The sequence below is a fragment of the Nerophis ophidion genome, linkage group LG13 (genome assembly GCF_033978795.1).
Source record: "Nerophis ophidion isolate RoL-2023_Sa linkage group LG13, RoL_Noph_v1.0, whole genome shotgun sequence".
NCBI lineage: Eukaryota > Metazoa > Chordata > Actinopteri > Syngnathiformes > Syngnathidae > Nerophis > Nerophis ophidion.
In genome coordinates, this window is record NC_084623.1 from 26475388 (window position 1) to 26491617 (window position 16230).

A 16230-nucleotide genomic window follows, 5' to 3' on the forward strand; every position below is an offset into this window, starting at 1 on the left:
ACTGCCTCTCGGCTTACGGCCATACTACCCGAAGATCGCCCGATCTCGTCTGATCTCGGAAGCTAAGCTGGGTTTGGCCTGGTTAGTACTTGGATGGGAGGCTGCCTAGGAATACCAGGTGCTGTAGGCTTTTAGCGATGCTCCCAGTATAGGGCGCACTTTCTCCCTTTTGTTTTTGTCACAATGGCTATAGATACTTGCCACACTTGTCAAAACGCTACATTATGCTCGTCCAAACAAAACGCTGGTCTCCACCCAAAACAAGTTTAGTTTTGACTCGGTCTGAAATTTATAGCAAGATTTGCAGTGTCGCCAACAGTGACCCATGTGCCTCAAGGCACTTCAGTGCTAACAGTGGGGCAAAAGTCCAAAGAGTTACATAGGCTGAGAAAAAGAGCAGTGATTATTGTATCACACACGTGTAGCTCATTGCAGAAAGGTCCTGTCAACCAGCTTGCCACATTTAAAAATTGGATTCAGAGGACTGCCTATCGGCTTACAGCCATACTACCCGAAGATCGCCCGATCTCGTCTGATCTCGGAAGCTAAGCTGGGTCTGACCTGGTTAGTACTTGGTTGGGAGACTGCCTAGGAATACCAGGTGCTGTAGGCTTTTAGCGATGCTCCCAGTATAGGGCGCACTTTCTCCCTTTTGTTTTTGTCACAATGGCTATTGATACTTGCCACACTTGTCAAAACGCTACATTATGCTCGTCCAAACAAAACATTGGTCTCCACCCAAAACAAGTTCAGTTTTGACTCGGTCTGAAATTTATAGCAAGATTTGCAGTGTCGCCAACAGTGACCCATGTGCCTCAAGGCACTTCAGTGCTAACAGTGGGGCAAAAGTCCAAAGAGTTACATAGGCTGAGAAAAAGAGCAGTGATTATTGTATCACACACGTGTAGCTCATTGCAGAAAGGTCCTGTCAACCAGCTTGCCACATTTAAAAATTTAATTCTGAGGACTGCCTCTCGGCTTACGGCCATACTACCTGAAGATCGCCCGATCTCGTCTGATCTCGGAAGCTAAGCTGGGTCTGGCCTGGTTAGTACTTGGATGGGAGACTGCCTAGGAATACCAGGTGCTGTAGGCTTTTAGCGATGCTCCCAGTATAGGGCGCACTTTCTCCCTTTTGTTTTTGTCACAATGGCTATAGATACTTGCCACACTTGTCAAAACGCTACATTATGCTCGTCCAAACAAAACGCTGGTCTCCACCCAAAACATGTTTAGTTTTGACTCGGTCTGAAATTTATAGCAAGATTTGCAGTGTCGCCAACAGTGACCCATGTGCCTCAAGGCACTTCAGTGCTAACAGTGGGGCAAAAGTCCAAAGAGTTACATAGGCTGAGAAAAAGAGCAGTGATTATTGTATCACATACGTGTAGCTCATTGCAGAAAGGTCCTGTCAACCAGCTTGCCACATTTAAAAATTGGATTCAGAGGACTGCCTATCGTCTTACAGCCATACTACCCGAAGATCGCCCGATCTCGTCTGATCTTGGAAGCTAAGCTGGGTCTGGCCTGGTTAGTACTTGGTTGGGAGACTGCCTAGGAATACCAGGTGCTGTAGGCTTTTAGCGATACTCCCAGTATAGGGCGCACTTTCTCCCTTTTGTTTTTGTCACAATGGCTATTGATACTTGCCACACTTGTCAAAACGCTACATTATGCTCGTCCAAACAAAACATTGGTCTCCACCCAAAACAAGTTTAGTTTTGACTCGGTCTGAAATTTATAGCAAGATTTGCAGTGTCGCCAACAGTGACCCATGTGCCTCAAGGCACTTCAGTGCTAACAGTGGGGCAAAAGTCCAAAGAGTTACATAGGCTGAGAAAAAGAGCAGTGATTATTGTATCACACACGTGTAGCTCATTGCAGAAAGGTCCTGTCAACCAGCTTGCCACATTTAAAAATTGAATTCTGAGGACTGCCTCTCGGCTTACGGCCATACTACCCGAAGATCGCCCGATCTCGTCTGATCTCGGAAGCTAAGCTGGGTCTGGCCTGGTTAGTACTTGGATGGGAGACTCCCTAGGAATACCAGGTGCTGTAGGCTTTTAGCGATGCTCCCAGTATAGGGCGCACTTTCTCACTTTTGTTTTTGTCACAATGGCTATAGATACTTGCCACACTTGTCAAAACGCTACATTATGCTCGTCCAAACAAAACGCTGTTCTCCACCCAAAACAAGTTTAGTTTTGACTCGGTCTGAAATTTATAGCAAGATTTGCAGTGTCGCCAACAGTGACCCATGTGCCTCAAGGCACTTCAGTGCTAACAGTGGGGCAAAAGTCCAAAGAGTTACATAGGCTGAGAAAAAGAGCAGTGATTATTGTATCACACACGTGTAGCTCATTGCAGAAAGGTCCTGTCAACCAGCTTGCCACATCTAAAAATTGAATTCTGAGGACTGCCTCTCGGCTTACGGCCATACTACCCGAAGATCGCCCGATCTCGTCTGATCTCGGAAGCTAACCTGGGTCTGGCCTGGTTAGTACTTGGTTGGGAGACTCCCTAGGAATACCAAGTGCTGTAGGCTTTTAGCGATGCCCCCAGTATAGGGCGCACTTTCTCCCTTTTGTTTTTCTCACAATGGCTATAGATACTTGCCACACTTGTTAAAACGCTACATTATGCTCGTCCAAACAAAACGCTGGTCTCCACCCAAAACATGTTTAGTTTTGACTCGGTCTGAAATTTATAGCAAGATTTGCAGTGTCGCCAACAGTGACCCATGTGCCTTGCTTCAGTGCTAACAGTGGGGCAAAAGTCCAAAGAGTTACATAGGCTGAGAAAAAGAGCAGTGATTATTGTATCACACACGTGTAGCTCATTGCAGAAAGGTCCTGTCAACCAGCTTGCCACATTTAAAAGTTGAATTCTGAGGACTGCCTCTCGGCTTACGGCCATACTACCCAAAGATCGCCCGATCTCGTCTGATCTCGGAAGCTAAGCTGGGTCTGGCCTGGTTAGTACTTGGATGGGAGACTGCCTAGGAATACCAGGTGCTGTAGGCTTTTAGCGATGCTCCCAGTATAGGGCGCACTTTCTCCCTTTTGATTTTTTTCACAATGGCTATAGATACTTGCCACACTTGTCAAAACGCTACATTATGCTCGTCCAAACAAAACGCTGGTCTCCACCCAAAACATGTTTAGTTTTGACTCGGTCTGAAATTTATAGCAAGATTTGCAGTGTCGCCAACAGTGACCCATGTGCCTCAAGGCACTTCAGTGCTAACAGTGGGGCAAAAGTCGTAAGAGTTACATAGGCTGAGAAAAAGAGCAGTGATTATTGTATCACACACGTGTCGCTCATTGCAGAAAGGTCCTGTCAACCAGCTTGCCACATTTAAAAATTGAATTCTGAGGACTACCTCTCGGCTTACGGCCATACTACCCGAGTATTGCCCGATCTCGTCTGATCTCGGAAGCTAAGCTGGGTCTGGCCTGGTTAGTACTTGGTTGGGAGACTGCCTAGGAATACCAGGTGCTGTAGGCTTTTAGCGATGCTACCAGTATAGGGCGCACTTTCTCCCTTTTGTTTTTTTCACAATGGCTATAGATACTTGCCACACTTGTCAAAACGCTACATTATGCTCGTCCAAACAAACCGCTGGTCTCCACCCAAAACATGTTTGTTTAGTTTTGACTCGGTCTGAAATTTATAGCAAGATTTGCAGTGTCGCCAACAGTGACCCATGTGCCTCAAGGCACTTCAGTGCTAACAGTGGGGCAAAAGTCCAAAGAGTTACATAGGCTGAGAAAAAGAGCAGTGATTATTGTATCACACACGTGTAGCTCATTGCAGAAAGGTCCTGTCAACCAGCTTGCCACATTTAAAAATTTAATGCTGAGGACTGCCTCTCGGCTTACGGCCTTACTACCCGAAGATCGCCCGATCTCGTCTGATCTCGGAAGCTAAGCTGGGTCTGGCCTGGTTAGTACTTGGATGGGAGACTGCCTAGGAATACCAGGTGCTGTAGGCTTTTAGCGATGCTCCCAGTATAGGGCGCACTTTCTCCCTTTTGTTTTTGTCACAATGGCTATAGATAATTGCCACACTTGTCCAAACGCTACATTATGCTCGTCCAAACAAAACGCTGGTCTCCACCCAAAACATGTTTAGTTTTGACTCGGTCTGAAATTTATAGCAAGATTTGCAGTGTCGCCAACAGTGACCCATGTGCCTCAAGGCACTTCAGTGCTAACAGTGGGGCAAAAGTCCAAAGAGTTACATAGGCTGAGAAAAAGAGCAGTGATTATTGTATCACACACGTGTAGCTCATTGCAGAAAGTTCCTGTCAACCAGCTTGCCACATTTAAAAATTGGATTCTGAGGACTGCCTCTCGGCTTACGGCCATACTACCCGAAGATCGCCCGATCTCGTCTGATCTCGGAAGCTAAGCTGGGTCTGGCCTGGTTAGTACTTGGTTGGGAGACTGCCTAGGAATACCAGGTGCTGTAAGCTTTTAGCGATGCTACCAGTATAGGGCGCACTTTCTCCCTTTTGTTTTTTTCACAATGGCTATAGATACTTGCCACACTTGTCAAAACGCTACATTATGCTCGCCCAAACAAACCGCTGGTCTCCACCCAAAACATGTTTGTTTAGTTTTGACTCGGTCTGAAATTTATAGCAAGATTTGCAGTGTCGCCAACAGTGACCCATGTGCCTCAAGGCACTTCAGTGCTAACAGTGGGGCAAAAGTCCAAAGAGTTACATAGGCTGAGAAAAAGAGCAGTGATTATTGTATCACACACGTGTAGCTGATTGCAGAAAGGTCCTGTCAACCAGCTTGCCACATTTAAAAGTTGAATTCTGAGGACTGCCTCTCGGCTTACGGCCATACTACCCGAAGATCGCCCGATCTCGTCTGATCTTGGAAGCTAAGCTGGGTCCGGCCTGGTTAGTACTTGGATGGGAGACTGCCTAGGAATACCAGGTGCTGTAGGCTTTTAGCGATGCTCCCAGTATAGGGCGCACTTTCTCCCTTTTGTTTTTGTCACAATGGCTATAGATACTTGCCACACTTGTCAAAACGCTACATTATGCTCGTCCAAACAAAACGCTGGTCTCCACCCAAAACATGTTTAGTTTTGACTCGGTCTGAAATTTATAGCAAGATTTGCAGTGTCGCCAACAGTGACCCATGTGCCTCAAGGCACTTCAGTGCTAACATTGGGGCAAAAGTCCAAAGAGTTACATAGGCTGAGAAAAAGAGGAGTGATTATTGTATCACACACGTGTAGCTCATTGCAGAAAGGTCCTGTCAACCAGCTTGCCACATTTAAAAATTGAATTCTGAGGACTGCCTCTCGGCTTACGGCCATACTGCCCGAAGATCGCCCGATCTCGTCTGATCTCGGAAGCTAACCTGGGTCTGGCCTGGTTAGTACTTAGTTGGGAGACTCCCTAGGAATACCAAGTGCTGTAAGCTTTTAACGATGCCCCCAGTATAGGGCGCACTTTCTCCCTTTTGTTTTTCTCACAATGGCTATAGATACTTGCCACACTTGTCAAAACGCTACATTATGCTCGTCCAAACAAAACGCTGGTCTCCACCCAAAACAAGTTTAGTTTTGACTCGGTCTGAAGTTTATAGCAAGATTTGCAGTGTCGCCAACAGTGACCCATGTGCCTCAAGGCACTTCAGTGCTAACAGTGGGGCAAAAGTCCAAAGAGTTACATAGGCTGAGAAAAAGAGCAGTGATTATTGTATCACACACGTGTAGCTCATTGCAGAAAGGTCCTGTCAACCAGCTTGCCACATTTAAAAATTGGATTCTGAGGACTGCCTCTCGGCTTACGGCCATACTACCCGAAGATCGCCCGATCTCGTCTGATCTCGGAAGCTAAGCTGGGTCTGGCCTGGTTAGTACTTGGTTGGGAGACTGCCTAGGAATACCAGGTGCTGTAGGCTTTTAGCGATGCTCCCAGTACAGGGCGCACTTTCTCCCTTTTGTTTTTGTCACAATGGCTATTGATACTTGCCACACTTGTCAAAACGCTACATTATGCTCGTCCAAACAAAACGTTGGTCTCCACCCAAAACAAGTTTAGTTTTGACTCGGTCTGAAATTTATAGCAAGATTTGCAGTGTCGCCAACAGTGACCCATGTGCCTCAAGGCACTTCAGTGCTAACAGTGGGGCAAAAGTCCAAAGCGTTACATAGGCTGAGAAAAAGAGCAGTGATTATTGTATCACACACGTGTAGCTCATTGCAGAAAGGTCCTGTCAACCAGCTTGCCACATTTAAAAATTTAATTCTGAGGGCTGCCTCTCGGCTTACGGCCATACTACCCGAAGATCGCCCGATCTCGTCTGATCTCGGAAGCTAAGCTGGGTCTGGCCTGGTTAGTACTTGGATGGGAGACTGCCTAGGAATACCAGGTGCTGTAGGCTTTTAGCGATGCTCCCAGTATAGGGCGCACTTTCTCCCTTTTGTTTTTGTCACAATGGCTATAGATACTTGCCACACTTGTCAAAACGCTACATTATGCTCGTCCAAACAAAACGCCGGTCTCCACCCAAAACATGTTTAGTTTTGACTCGGTCTGAAATTTATAGCAAGATTTGCAGTGTCGCCAACAGTGACCCATGTGCCTCAAGGCACTTCAGTGCTAACAGTGGGGCAAAAGTCCAAAGAGTTACATAGGCTGAGAAAAAGAGCAGTGATTATTGTATCACACACGTGTAGCTCATTGCAGAAAGGTCCTGTCAACCAGCTTGCCACATCTAAAAATTGAATTCTGAGGACTGCCTCTCGGCTTACGGCCATACTACCCGAGTATCGCCAGATCTCGTCTGATCTCGGAAGCTAAGCTGGGTCTGGCCTGGTTAGTACTTGGTTGGGAGACTGCCTAGGAATACCAGGTGCTGTAGGCTTTTAGCGATGCTACCAGTATAGGGCGCACTTTCTCCCTTTTGTTTTTTTCACAATGGCTATAGATACTTGCCACACTTGTCAAAACGCTACATTATGCTCGTCCAAACAAACCGCTGGTCTCCACCCAAAACATGTTTGTTTAGTTTTGACTCGGTCTGAAATTTATAGCAAGATTTGCAGTGTCGCCAACAGTGACCCATGTGCCTCAAGGCACTTCAGTGCTAACAGTGGGGCAAAAGTCCAAAGAGTTACATAGGCTGAGAAAAAGAGCAGTGATTATTGTATCACACACGTGTAGCTCATTGCAGAAAGGTCCTGTCAACCAGCTTGCCACATTTAAAAATTTAATTCTGAGGACTGCCTCTCGGCTTACGGCCTTACTACCCGAAGATCGCCCGATCTCGTCTGATCTCGGAAGCTAAGCTGGGTCTGGCCTGGTTAGTACTTGGATGGGAGACTGCCTAGGAATACCAGGTGCTGTAGGCTTTTAGCGATGCTCCCAGTATAGGGCGCACTTTCTCCCTTTTGTTTTTGTCACAATGGCTATAGATACTTGCCACACTTGTCCAAACGCTACATTATGCTGGTCCAAACAAAACGCTGGTCTCCACCCAAAACATGTTTAGTTTTGACTCGGTCTGAAATTTATAGCAAGATTTGCAGTGTCGCCAACAGTGACCCATGTGCCTCAAGGCACTTCAGTGCTAACAGTGGGACAAAAGTCCAAAGAGTTACATAGGCTGAGAAAAAGAGCAGTGATTATTGTATCACACACGTGTAGCTCATTGCAGAAAGTTCCTGTCAACCAGCTTGCCACATTTAAAAATTGGATTCTGAGGACTGCCTTTCGGCTTACGGCCATACTACCCGAAGATCGCCCGATCTCGTCTGATCTCGGAAGCTAAGCTGGGTCTGGCCTGGTTAGTACTTGGTTGGGAGACTGCCTAGGAATACCAGGTGCTATAGGCTTTTAGCGATGCTCCCAGTATAGGGCGCACTTTCTCCCTTTTGTTTTTGTCACAATGGCTATTGATACTTGCCACACTTGTCAAAACGCTACATTATGCACGTCCAAACAAAACGCTGGTCTCCACCCAAAACAAGTTTAGTTTTGACTCGGTCAGAAATTTATAGCAAGATTTGCAGTGTCGCCAACAGTGACCCATGTGCCTCAAGGCACTTCAGTGCTAACAGTGGGGCAAAAGTCCAAAGAGTTACATAAGCTGAGAAAAGAGCAGTGATTATTGTTTCACACACGTGTAGCTCAATGCAGAAAGGTCCTGTCAACCAGCTTGCCACATTTAAAAATGTAATTCTGAGGCCTGCCTCTCGGCTTACGGCCATACTACCCGAAGATCGCCCGATCTCGTCTGATCTCGGAAGCTAAGCTGTGTGTGGCCTGGTTAGTACTTGGTTGGGAGACTGCCTAGGAATACCAGGTGCTGTAGGCTTTTAGCGATGCTACCAGTATAGGGCGCACTTTCTCCCTTTTGTTTTTTTCACAATGGCTATAGATACTTGCCACACTTGTCAAAACGCTACATTATGCTCGCCCAAACAAACCGCTGGTCTCCACCCAACACATGTTTGTTTAGTTTTGACTCGGTCTGAAATTTATAGCAAGATTTGCAGTGTCGCCAACAGTGACCCATGTGCCTCAAGGCACTTCAGTGCTAACAGTGGGGCAAAAGTCCAAAGAGTTACATAGGCTGAGAAAAAGAGCAGTGATTATTGTATCACACACGTGTAGCTGATTGCAGAAAGGTCCTGTCAACCAGCTTGCCACATTTAAAAGTTGAATTCTGAGGACTGCCTCTCGGCTTACGGCCATACTACCCGAAGATCGCCCGATCTCGTCTGATCTTGGAAGCTAAGCTGGGTCCGGCCTGGTGAGTACTTGGATGGGAGACTGCCTAGGAATACCAGGTGCTGTAGGCTTTTAGCGATGCTCCCAGTATAGGGCGCACTTTCTCCCTTTTGTTTTTGTCACAATGGCTATAGATACTTGCCACACTTGTCAAAACGCTACATTATGCTCGTCCAAACAAAACGCTGGTCTCCACCCAAAACATGTTTAGTTTTGACTCGGTCTGAAATTTATAGCAAGATTTGCAGTGTCGCCAATAGTGACCCATGTGCCTCAAGGCACTTCAGTGCTAACAGTGGGGCAAAAGTCGTAAGAGTTACATAGGCTGAGAAAAAGAGCAGTGATTATTGTATCACACACGTGTAACTCATTGCAGAAAGGTCCTGTCAACCAGCTTGCCACATTTAAAAATTGAATTCTGAGGACTACCTCTCGGCTTACGGCCATACTACCCGAAGATCGCCCGATCTCGTCTGATCTCGGAAGCTAAGCTGGGTCTGGCCTGGTTAGTACTTGGTTGGGAGACTCCCTAGGAATACCAGGTGCTGTAGGCTTTTAGCGATGCTACCAGTATAGGGCGAACTTTCTCCCTTTTGTTTTTTTCACAATGGCTATAGATATTTGCCACACTTGTCAAAACGCTACATTATGCTCGTCCAAACAAACCGCTGGTCTCCACCCAAAACATGTTTGTTTATTTTTGACTCGGTCTGAAATTTATAGCAAGATTTGCAGTGTCGCCAACAGTGACCCATGTGCCTCAAGGCACTTCAGTGCTAACATTGGGGCAAAAGTCCAAAGAGTTACATAGGCTGAGAAAAAGAGCAGTGATTATTGTATCACACACGTGTAGCTCATTGCAGAAAGGTCCTGTCAACCAGCTTGCCACATTTAAAAATTGAATTCTGAGGACTGCCTCTCGGCTTACGGCCATACTGCCCGAAGATCGCCCGATCTCGTCTGATCTCGGAAGCTAACCTGGGTCTGGCCTGGTTAGTACTTGGTTGGGAGACTCCCTAGGAATACCAAGTGCTGTAGGCTTTTAGCGATGCCCCCAGTATAGGGCGCACTTTCTCCCTTTTGTTTTTCTCACAATGGCTATAGATACTTGCCACACTTGTCAAAACGCTACATTATGCTCGTCCAAACAAAACGCTGGTCTCCACCCAAAACAAGTTTAGTTTTGACTCGGTCTGAAGTTTATAGCAAGATTTGCAGTGTCGCCAACAGTGACCCATGTGCCTCAAGGCACTTCAGTTCTAACAGTGGGGCAAAAGTCCAAAGAGTTACATAGGCTGAGAAAAAGAGCAGTGATTATTGTATCACACACGTGTAGCTCATTGCAGAAAGGTCCTGTCAACCAGCTTGCCACATTTAAAAATTGGATTCTGAGGACTGCCTCTCGGCTTACGGCCATACTACCCGAAGATCGCCCGATCTCGTCTGATCTCGGAAGCTAAGCTGGGTCTGGCCTGGTTAGTACTTGGTTGGGAGACTGCCTAGGAATACCAGGTGCTGTAGGCTTTTAGCGATGCTCCCAGTATAGGGCGCACTTTCTCCCTTTTGTTTTTGTCACAATGGCTATTGATACTTGCCACACTTGTCAAAACGCTACATTATGCTCGTCCAAACAAAACGTTGGTCTCCACCCAAAACAAGTTTAGTTTTGACTCGGTCTGAAATTTATAGCAAGATTTGCAGTGTCGCCAACAGTGACCCATGTAACTCAAGAGACTTCAGTGCTAACAGTGGGGCAAAAGTCCAAAGAGTTACATAGGCTGAGAAAAAGAGCAGTGATTATTGTATCACACACGTGTAGCTCATTGCAGAAAGGTTCTGTCAACCAGCTTGCCACATTTAAAAATTTAATTCTGAGGACTGCCTCTCGGCTTACGGCCATACTACCCGAAGATAGCCCGATCTCGTCTGATCTCGGAAGCTAAGCTGGGTCTGGCCTGGTTAGTACTTGGATGGGAGACTGCCTAGGAATACCAGGTGCTGTAGGCTTTTAGCGATGCTCCCAGTATAGGGCGCACTTTCTCCCTTTTGTTTTTGTCACAATGGCTATAGATACTTGCCACACTTGTCAAAACGCTATGTTTATGCTCGTCCAAACAAAACACTGGTCTCCACCCAAAACATGTTTAGTTTTGAATCGGTCTGAAATTTATAGCAAGATATGCAGTGTCGCCAACAGTGACCCATGTGCCTCAAGGCACTTCAGTGCTAACAGTGGGGCAAAAGTCCAAAGAGTTACATAGGCTGAGAAAAAGAGCAGTGATTATTGTATCACACACGTGTAGCTCATTGCAGAAAGTTCCTGTCAACCAGCTTGCCACATTTAAAAATTGGATTCTGAGGACTGCCTCTCGGCTTACGGCCATACTACCCGAAGATCGCCCGATCTCGTCTGATCTCGGAAGCTAAGCTGGGTCTGGCCTGGTTAGTACTTGGTTGGGAGACTGCCTAGGAATACCAGGTGCTGTAAGCTTTTAGCGATGCTACCAGTATAGGGCGCACTTTCTCCCTTTTGTTTTTTTCACAATGGCTATAGATACTTGCCACACTTGTCAAAACGCTACATTATGCTCGCCCAAACAAACCGCTGGTCTCCACCCAAAACATGTTTGTTTAGTTTTGACTCGGTCTGAAATTTATAGCAAGATTTGCAGTGTCGCCAACAGTGACCCATGTGCCTCAAGGCACTTCAGTGCTAACAGTGGGGCAAAAGTCCAAAGAGTTACATAGGCTGAGAAAAAGAGCAGTGATTATTGTATCACACACGTGTAGCTGATTGCAGAAAGGTCCTGTCAACCAGCTTGCCACATTTAAAAGTTGAATTCTGAGGACTGCCTCTCGGCTTACGGCCATACTACCCGAAGATCGCCCGATCTCGTCTGATCTTGGAAGCTAAGCTGGGTCCGGCCTGGTTAGTACTTGGATGGGAGACTGCCTAGGAATACCAGGTGCTGTAGGCTTTTAGCGATGCTCCCAGTATAGGGCGCACTTTCTCCCTTTTGTTTTTGTCACAATGGCTATAGATACTTGCCACACTTGTCAAAACGCTACATTATGCTCGTCCAAACAAAACGCTGGTCTCCACCCAAAACATGTTTAGTTTTGACTCGGTCTGAAATTTATAGCAAGATTTGCAGTGTCGCCAACAGTGACCCATGTGCCTCAAGGCACTTCAGTGCTAACATTGGGGCAAAAGTCCAAAGAGTTACATAGGCTGAGAAAAAGAGGAGTGATTATTGTATCACACACGTGTAGCTCATTGCAGAAAGGTCCTGTCAACCAGCTTGCCACATTTAAAAATTGAATTCTGAGGACTGCCTCTCGGCTTACGGCCATACTGCCCGAAGATCGCCCGATCTCGTCTGATCTCGGAAGCTAACCTGGGTCTGGCCTGGTTAGTACTTAGTTGGGAGACTCCCTAGGAATACCAAGTGCTGTAAGCTTTTAACGATGCCCCCAGTATAGGGCGCACTTTCTCCCTTTTGTTTTTCTCACAATGGCTATAGATACTTGCCACACTTGTCAAAACGCTACATTATGCTCGTCCAAACAAAACGCTGGTCTCCACCCAAAACAAGTTTAGTTTTGACTCGGTCTGAAGTTTATAGCAAGATTTGCAGTGTCGCCAACAGTGACCCATGTGCCTCAAGGCACTTCAGTGCTAACAGTGGGGCAAAAGTCCAAAGAGTTACATAGGCTGAGAAAAAGAGCAGTGATTATTGTATCACACACGTGTAGCTCATTGCAGAAAGGTCCTGTCAACCAGCTTGCCACATTTAAAAATTGGATTCTGAGGACTGCCTCTCGGCTTACGGCCATACTACCCGAAGATCGCCCGATCTCGTCTGATCTCGGAAGCTAAGCTGGGTCTGGCCTGGTTAGTACTTGGTTGGGAGACTGCCTAGGAATACCAGGTGCTGTAGGCTTTTAGCGATGCTCCCAGTACAGGGCGCACTTTCTCCCTTTTGTTTTTGTCACAATGGCTATTGATACTTGCCACACTTGTCAAAACGCTACATTATGCTCGTCCAAACAAAACGTTGGTCTCCACCCAAAACAAGTTTAGTTTTGACTCGGTCTGAAATTTATAGCAAGATTTGCAGTGTCGCCAACAGTGACCCATGTGCCTCAAGGCACTTCAGTGCTAACAGTGGGGCAAAAGTCCAAAGCGTTACATAGGCTGAGAAAAAGAGCAGTGATTATTGTATCACACACGTGTAGCTCATTGCAGAAAGGTCCTGTCAACCAGCTTGCCACATTTAAAAATTTAATTCTGAGGGCTGCCTCTCGGCTTACGGCCATACTACCCGAAGATCGCCCGATCTCGTCTGATCTCGGAAGCTAAGCTGGGTCTGGCCTGGTTAGTACTTGGATGGGAGACTGCCTAGGAATACCAGGTGCTGTAGGCTTTTAGCGATGCTCCCAGTATAGGGCGCACTTTCTCCCTTTTGTTTTTGTCACAATGGCTATAGATACTTGCCACACTTGTCAAAACGCTACATTATGCTCGTCCAAACAAAACGCCGGTCTCCACCCAAAACATGTTTAGTTTTGACTCGGTCTGAAATTTATAGCAAGATTTGCAGTGTCGCCAACAGTGACCCATGTGCCTCAAGGCACTTCAGTGCTAACAGTGGGGCAAAAGTCCAAAGAGTTACATAGGCTGAGAAAAAGAGCAGTGATTATTGTATCACACACGTGTAGCTCATTGCAGAAAGGTCCTGTCAACCAGCTTGCCACATCTAAAAATTGAATTCTGAGGACTGCCTCTCGGCTTACGGCCATACTACCCGAGTATCGCCAGATCTCGTCTGATCTCGGAAGCTAAGCTGGGTCTGGCCTGGTTAGTACTTGGTTGGGAGACTGCCTAGGAATACCAGGTGCTGTAGGCTTTTAGCGATGCTACCAGTATAGGGCGCACTTTCTCCCTTTTGTTTTTTTCACAATGGCTATAGATACTTGCCACACTTGTCAAAACGCTACATTATGCTCGTCCAAACAAACCGCTGGTCTCCACCCAAAACATGTTTGTTTAGTTTTGACTCGGTCTGAAATTTATAGCAAGATTTGCAGTGTCGCCAACAGTGACCCATGTGCCTCAAGGCACTTCAGTGCTAACAGTGGGGCAAAAGTCCAAAGAGTTACATAGGCTGAGAAAAAGAGCAGTGATTATTGTATCACACACGTGTAGCTCATTGCAGAAAGGTCCTGTCAACCAGCTTGCCACATTTAAAAATTTAATTCTGAGGACTGCCTCTCGGCTTACGGCCTTACTACCCGAAGATCGCCCGATCTCGTCTGATCTCGGAAGCTAAGCTGGGTCTGGCCTGGTTAGTACTTGGATGGGAGACTGCCTAGGAATACCAGGTGCTGTAGGCTTTTAGCGATGCTCCCAGTATAGGGCGCACTTTCTCCCTTTTGTTTTTGTCACAATGGCTATAGATACTTGCCACACTTGTCCAAACGCTACATTATGCTGGTCCAAACAAAACGCTGGTCTCCACCCAAAACATGTTTAGTTTTGACTCGGTCTGAAATTTATAGCAAGATTTGCAGTGTCGCCAACAGTGACCCATGTGCCTCAAGGCACTTCAGTGCTAACAGTGGGACAAAAGTCCAAAGAGTTACATAGGCTGAGAAAAAGAGCAGTGATTATTGTATCACACACGTGTAGCTCATTGCAGAAAGTTCCTGTCAACCAGCTTGCCACATTTAAAAATTGGATTCTGAGGACTGCCTTTCGGCTTACGGCCATACTACCCGAAGATCGCCCGATCTCGTCTGATCTCGGAAGCTAAGCTGGGTCTGGCCTGGTTAGTACTTGGTTGGGAGACTGCCTAGGAATACCAGGTGCTATAGGCTTTTAGCGATGCTCCCAGTATAGGGCGCACTTTCTCCCTTTTGTTTTTGTCACAATGGCTATTGATACTTGCCACACTTGTCAAAACGCTACATTATGCACGTCCAAACAAAACGCTGGTCTCCACCCAAAACAAGTTTAGTTTTGACTCGGTCAGAAATTTATAGCAAGATTTGCAGTGTCGCCAACAGTGACCCATGTGCCTCAAGGCACTTCAGTGCTAACAGTGGGGCAAAAGTCCAAAGAGTTACATAAGCTGAGAAAAGAGCAGTGATTATTGTTTCACACACGTGTAGCTCAATGCAGAAAGGTCCTGTCAACCAGCTTGCCACATTTAAAAATGTAATTCTGAGGCCTGCCTCTCGGCTTACGGCCATACTACCCGAAGATCGCCCGATCTCGTCTGATCTCGGAAGCTAAGCTGTGTGTGGCCTGGTTAGTACTTGGTTGGGAGACTGCCTAGGAATACCAGGTGCTGTAGGCTTTTAGCGATGCTACCAGTATAGGGCGCACTTTCTCCCTTTTGTTTTTTTCACAATGGCTATAGATACTTGCCACACTTGTCAAAACGCTACATTATGCTCGCCCAAACAAACCGCTGGTCTCCACCCAACACATGTTTGTTTAGTTTTGACTCGGTCTGAAATTTATAGCAAGATTTGCAGTGTCGCCAACAGTGACCCATGTGCCTCAAGGCACTTCAGTGCTAACAGTGGGGCAAAAGTCCAAAGAGTTACATAGGCTGAGAAAAAGAGCAGTGATTATTGTATCACACACGTGTAGCTGATTGCAGAAAGGTCCTGTCAACCAGCTTGCCACATTTAAAAGTTGAATTCTGAGGACTGCCTCTCGGCTTACGGCCATACTACCCGAAGATCGCCCGATCTCGTCTGATCTTGGAAGCTAAGCTGGGTCCGGCCTGGTGAGTACTTGGATGGGAGACTGCCTAGGAATACCAGGTGCTGTAGGCTTTTAGCGATGCTCCCAGTATAGGGCGCACTTTCTCCCTTTTGTTTTTGTCACAATGGCTATAGATACTTGCCACACTTGTCAAAACGCTACATTATGCTCGTCCAAACAAAACGCTGGTCTCCACCCAAAACATGTTTAGTTTTGACTCGGTCTGAAATTTATAGCAAGATTTGCAGTGTCGCCAATAGTGACCCATGTGCCTCAAGGCACTTCAGTGCTAACAGTGGGGCAAAAGTCGTAAGAGTTACATAGGCTGAGAAAAAGAGCAGTGATTATTGTATCACACACGTGTAACTCATTGCAGAAAGGTCCTGTCAACCAGCTTGCCACATTTAAAAATTGAATTCTGAGGACTACCTCTCGGCTTACGGCCATACTACCCGAAGATCGCCCGATCTCGTCTGATCTCGGAAGCTAAGCTGGGTCTGGCCTGGTTAGTACTTGGTTGGGAGACTCCCTAGGAATACCAGGTGCTGTAGGCTTTTAGCGATGCCCCCAGTATAGGGCGCACTTTCTCCCTTTTGTTTTTCTCACAATGGCTATAGATACTTGCCACACTTGTCAAAACGCTACATTATGCTCGTCCAAACAAAACGCTGGTCTCCACCCAAAACAA

The 16230-nt window shown here is 46.6% G+C and overlaps 1 non-coding gene and 33 pseudogenes across 1 annotated transcript; all 34 read left to right on the plus strand.

The window, feature by feature from the left end:
- The first annotated feature begins 11 nt into the window (after positions 1–11).
- On the plus strand, positions 12–130 carry LOC133565304 (5S ribosomal RNA; annotated as a pseudogene).
- A 364-nt stretch (positions 131–494) lies between these two features.
- Positions 495–613, plus strand: LOC133566064 (5S ribosomal RNA; annotated as a pseudogene).
- A 364-nt stretch (positions 614–977) lies between these two features.
- LOC133565331 (5S ribosomal RNA) lies at positions 978–1096 on the plus strand (annotated as a pseudogene).
- Positions 1097–1460: 364 nt separating this feature from the next.
- LOC133566864 (5S ribosomal RNA) lies at positions 1461–1579 on the plus strand (annotated as a pseudogene).
- Positions 1580–1943: 364 nt separating this feature from the next.
- On the plus strand, positions 1944–2062 carry LOC133567735 (5S ribosomal RNA; annotated as a pseudogene).
- A 364-nt stretch (positions 2063–2426) lies between these two features.
- LOC133567093 (5S ribosomal RNA) lies at positions 2427–2545 on the plus strand (annotated as a pseudogene).
- A 359-nt stretch (positions 2546–2904) lies between these two features.
- On the plus strand, positions 2905–3023 carry LOC133567747 (5S ribosomal RNA). Its single transcript, XR_009809474.1, has one exon. It is a non-coding gene; the product is annotated as a 5S ribosomal RNA (ribosomal RNA).
- A 365-nt stretch (positions 3024–3388) lies between these two features.
- On the plus strand, positions 3389–3507 carry LOC133565724 (5S ribosomal RNA; annotated as a pseudogene).
- Positions 3508–3875: 368 nt separating this feature from the next.
- LOC133565748 (5S ribosomal RNA) lies at positions 3876–3994 on the plus strand (annotated as a pseudogene).
- A 364-nt stretch (positions 3995–4358) lies between these two features.
- On the plus strand, positions 4359–4477 carry LOC133565896 (5S ribosomal RNA; annotated as a pseudogene).
- A 368-nt stretch (positions 4478–4845) lies between these two features.
- Positions 4846–4964, plus strand: LOC133566074 (5S ribosomal RNA; annotated as a pseudogene).
- A 364-nt stretch (positions 4965–5328) lies between these two features.
- Positions 5329–5447, plus strand: LOC133567050 (5S ribosomal RNA; annotated as a pseudogene).
- Positions 5448–5811: 364 nt separating this feature from the next.
- Positions 5812–5930, plus strand: LOC133565288 (5S ribosomal RNA; annotated as a pseudogene).
- A 364-nt stretch (positions 5931–6294) lies between these two features.
- Positions 6295–6413, plus strand: LOC133567676 (5S ribosomal RNA; annotated as a pseudogene).
- A 364-nt stretch (positions 6414–6777) lies between these two features.
- Positions 6778–6896, plus strand: LOC133566244 (5S ribosomal RNA; annotated as a pseudogene).
- A 368-nt stretch (positions 6897–7264) lies between these two features.
- LOC133565750 (5S ribosomal RNA) lies at positions 7265–7383 on the plus strand (annotated as a pseudogene).
- A 364-nt stretch (positions 7384–7747) lies between these two features.
- LOC133566331 (5S ribosomal RNA) lies at positions 7748–7866 on the plus strand (annotated as a pseudogene).
- Positions 7867–8229: 363 nt separating this feature from the next.
- Positions 8230–8348, plus strand: LOC133566596 (5S ribosomal RNA; annotated as a pseudogene).
- Positions 8349–8716: 368 nt separating this feature from the next.
- On the plus strand, positions 8717–8835 carry LOC133566638 (5S ribosomal RNA; annotated as a pseudogene).
- Positions 8836–9199: 364 nt separating this feature from the next.
- Positions 9200–9318, plus strand: LOC133565320 (5S ribosomal RNA; annotated as a pseudogene).
- Positions 9319–9686: 368 nt separating this feature from the next.
- On the plus strand, positions 9687–9805 carry LOC133567111 (5S ribosomal RNA; annotated as a pseudogene).
- Positions 9806–10169: 364 nt separating this feature from the next.
- On the plus strand, positions 10170–10288 carry LOC133565289 (5S ribosomal RNA; annotated as a pseudogene).
- Positions 10289–10652: 364 nt separating this feature from the next.
- Positions 10653–10771, plus strand: LOC133565999 (5S ribosomal RNA; annotated as a pseudogene).
- Positions 10772–11136: 365 nt separating this feature from the next.
- Positions 11137–11255, plus strand: LOC133565908 (5S ribosomal RNA; annotated as a pseudogene).
- Positions 11256–11623: 368 nt separating this feature from the next.
- On the plus strand, positions 11624–11742 carry LOC133566075 (5S ribosomal RNA; annotated as a pseudogene).
- A 364-nt stretch (positions 11743–12106) lies between these two features.
- On the plus strand, positions 12107–12225 carry LOC133567052 (5S ribosomal RNA; annotated as a pseudogene).
- A 364-nt stretch (positions 12226–12589) lies between these two features.
- LOC133565291 (5S ribosomal RNA) lies at positions 12590–12708 on the plus strand (annotated as a pseudogene).
- A 364-nt stretch (positions 12709–13072) lies between these two features.
- Positions 13073–13191, plus strand: LOC133567677 (5S ribosomal RNA; annotated as a pseudogene).
- Positions 13192–13555: 364 nt separating this feature from the next.
- LOC133566245 (5S ribosomal RNA) lies at positions 13556–13674 on the plus strand (annotated as a pseudogene).
- Positions 13675–14042: 368 nt separating this feature from the next.
- LOC133565751 (5S ribosomal RNA) lies at positions 14043–14161 on the plus strand (annotated as a pseudogene).
- Positions 14162–14525: 364 nt separating this feature from the next.
- LOC133566333 (5S ribosomal RNA) lies at positions 14526–14644 on the plus strand (annotated as a pseudogene).
- A 363-nt stretch (positions 14645–15007) lies between these two features.
- Positions 15008–15126, plus strand: LOC133566599 (5S ribosomal RNA; annotated as a pseudogene).
- A 368-nt stretch (positions 15127–15494) lies between these two features.
- LOC133566639 (5S ribosomal RNA) lies at positions 15495–15613 on the plus strand (annotated as a pseudogene).
- A 364-nt stretch (positions 15614–15977) lies between these two features.
- On the plus strand, positions 15978–16096 carry LOC133565321 (5S ribosomal RNA; annotated as a pseudogene).
- Positions 16097–16230: the final 134 nt, after the last annotated feature.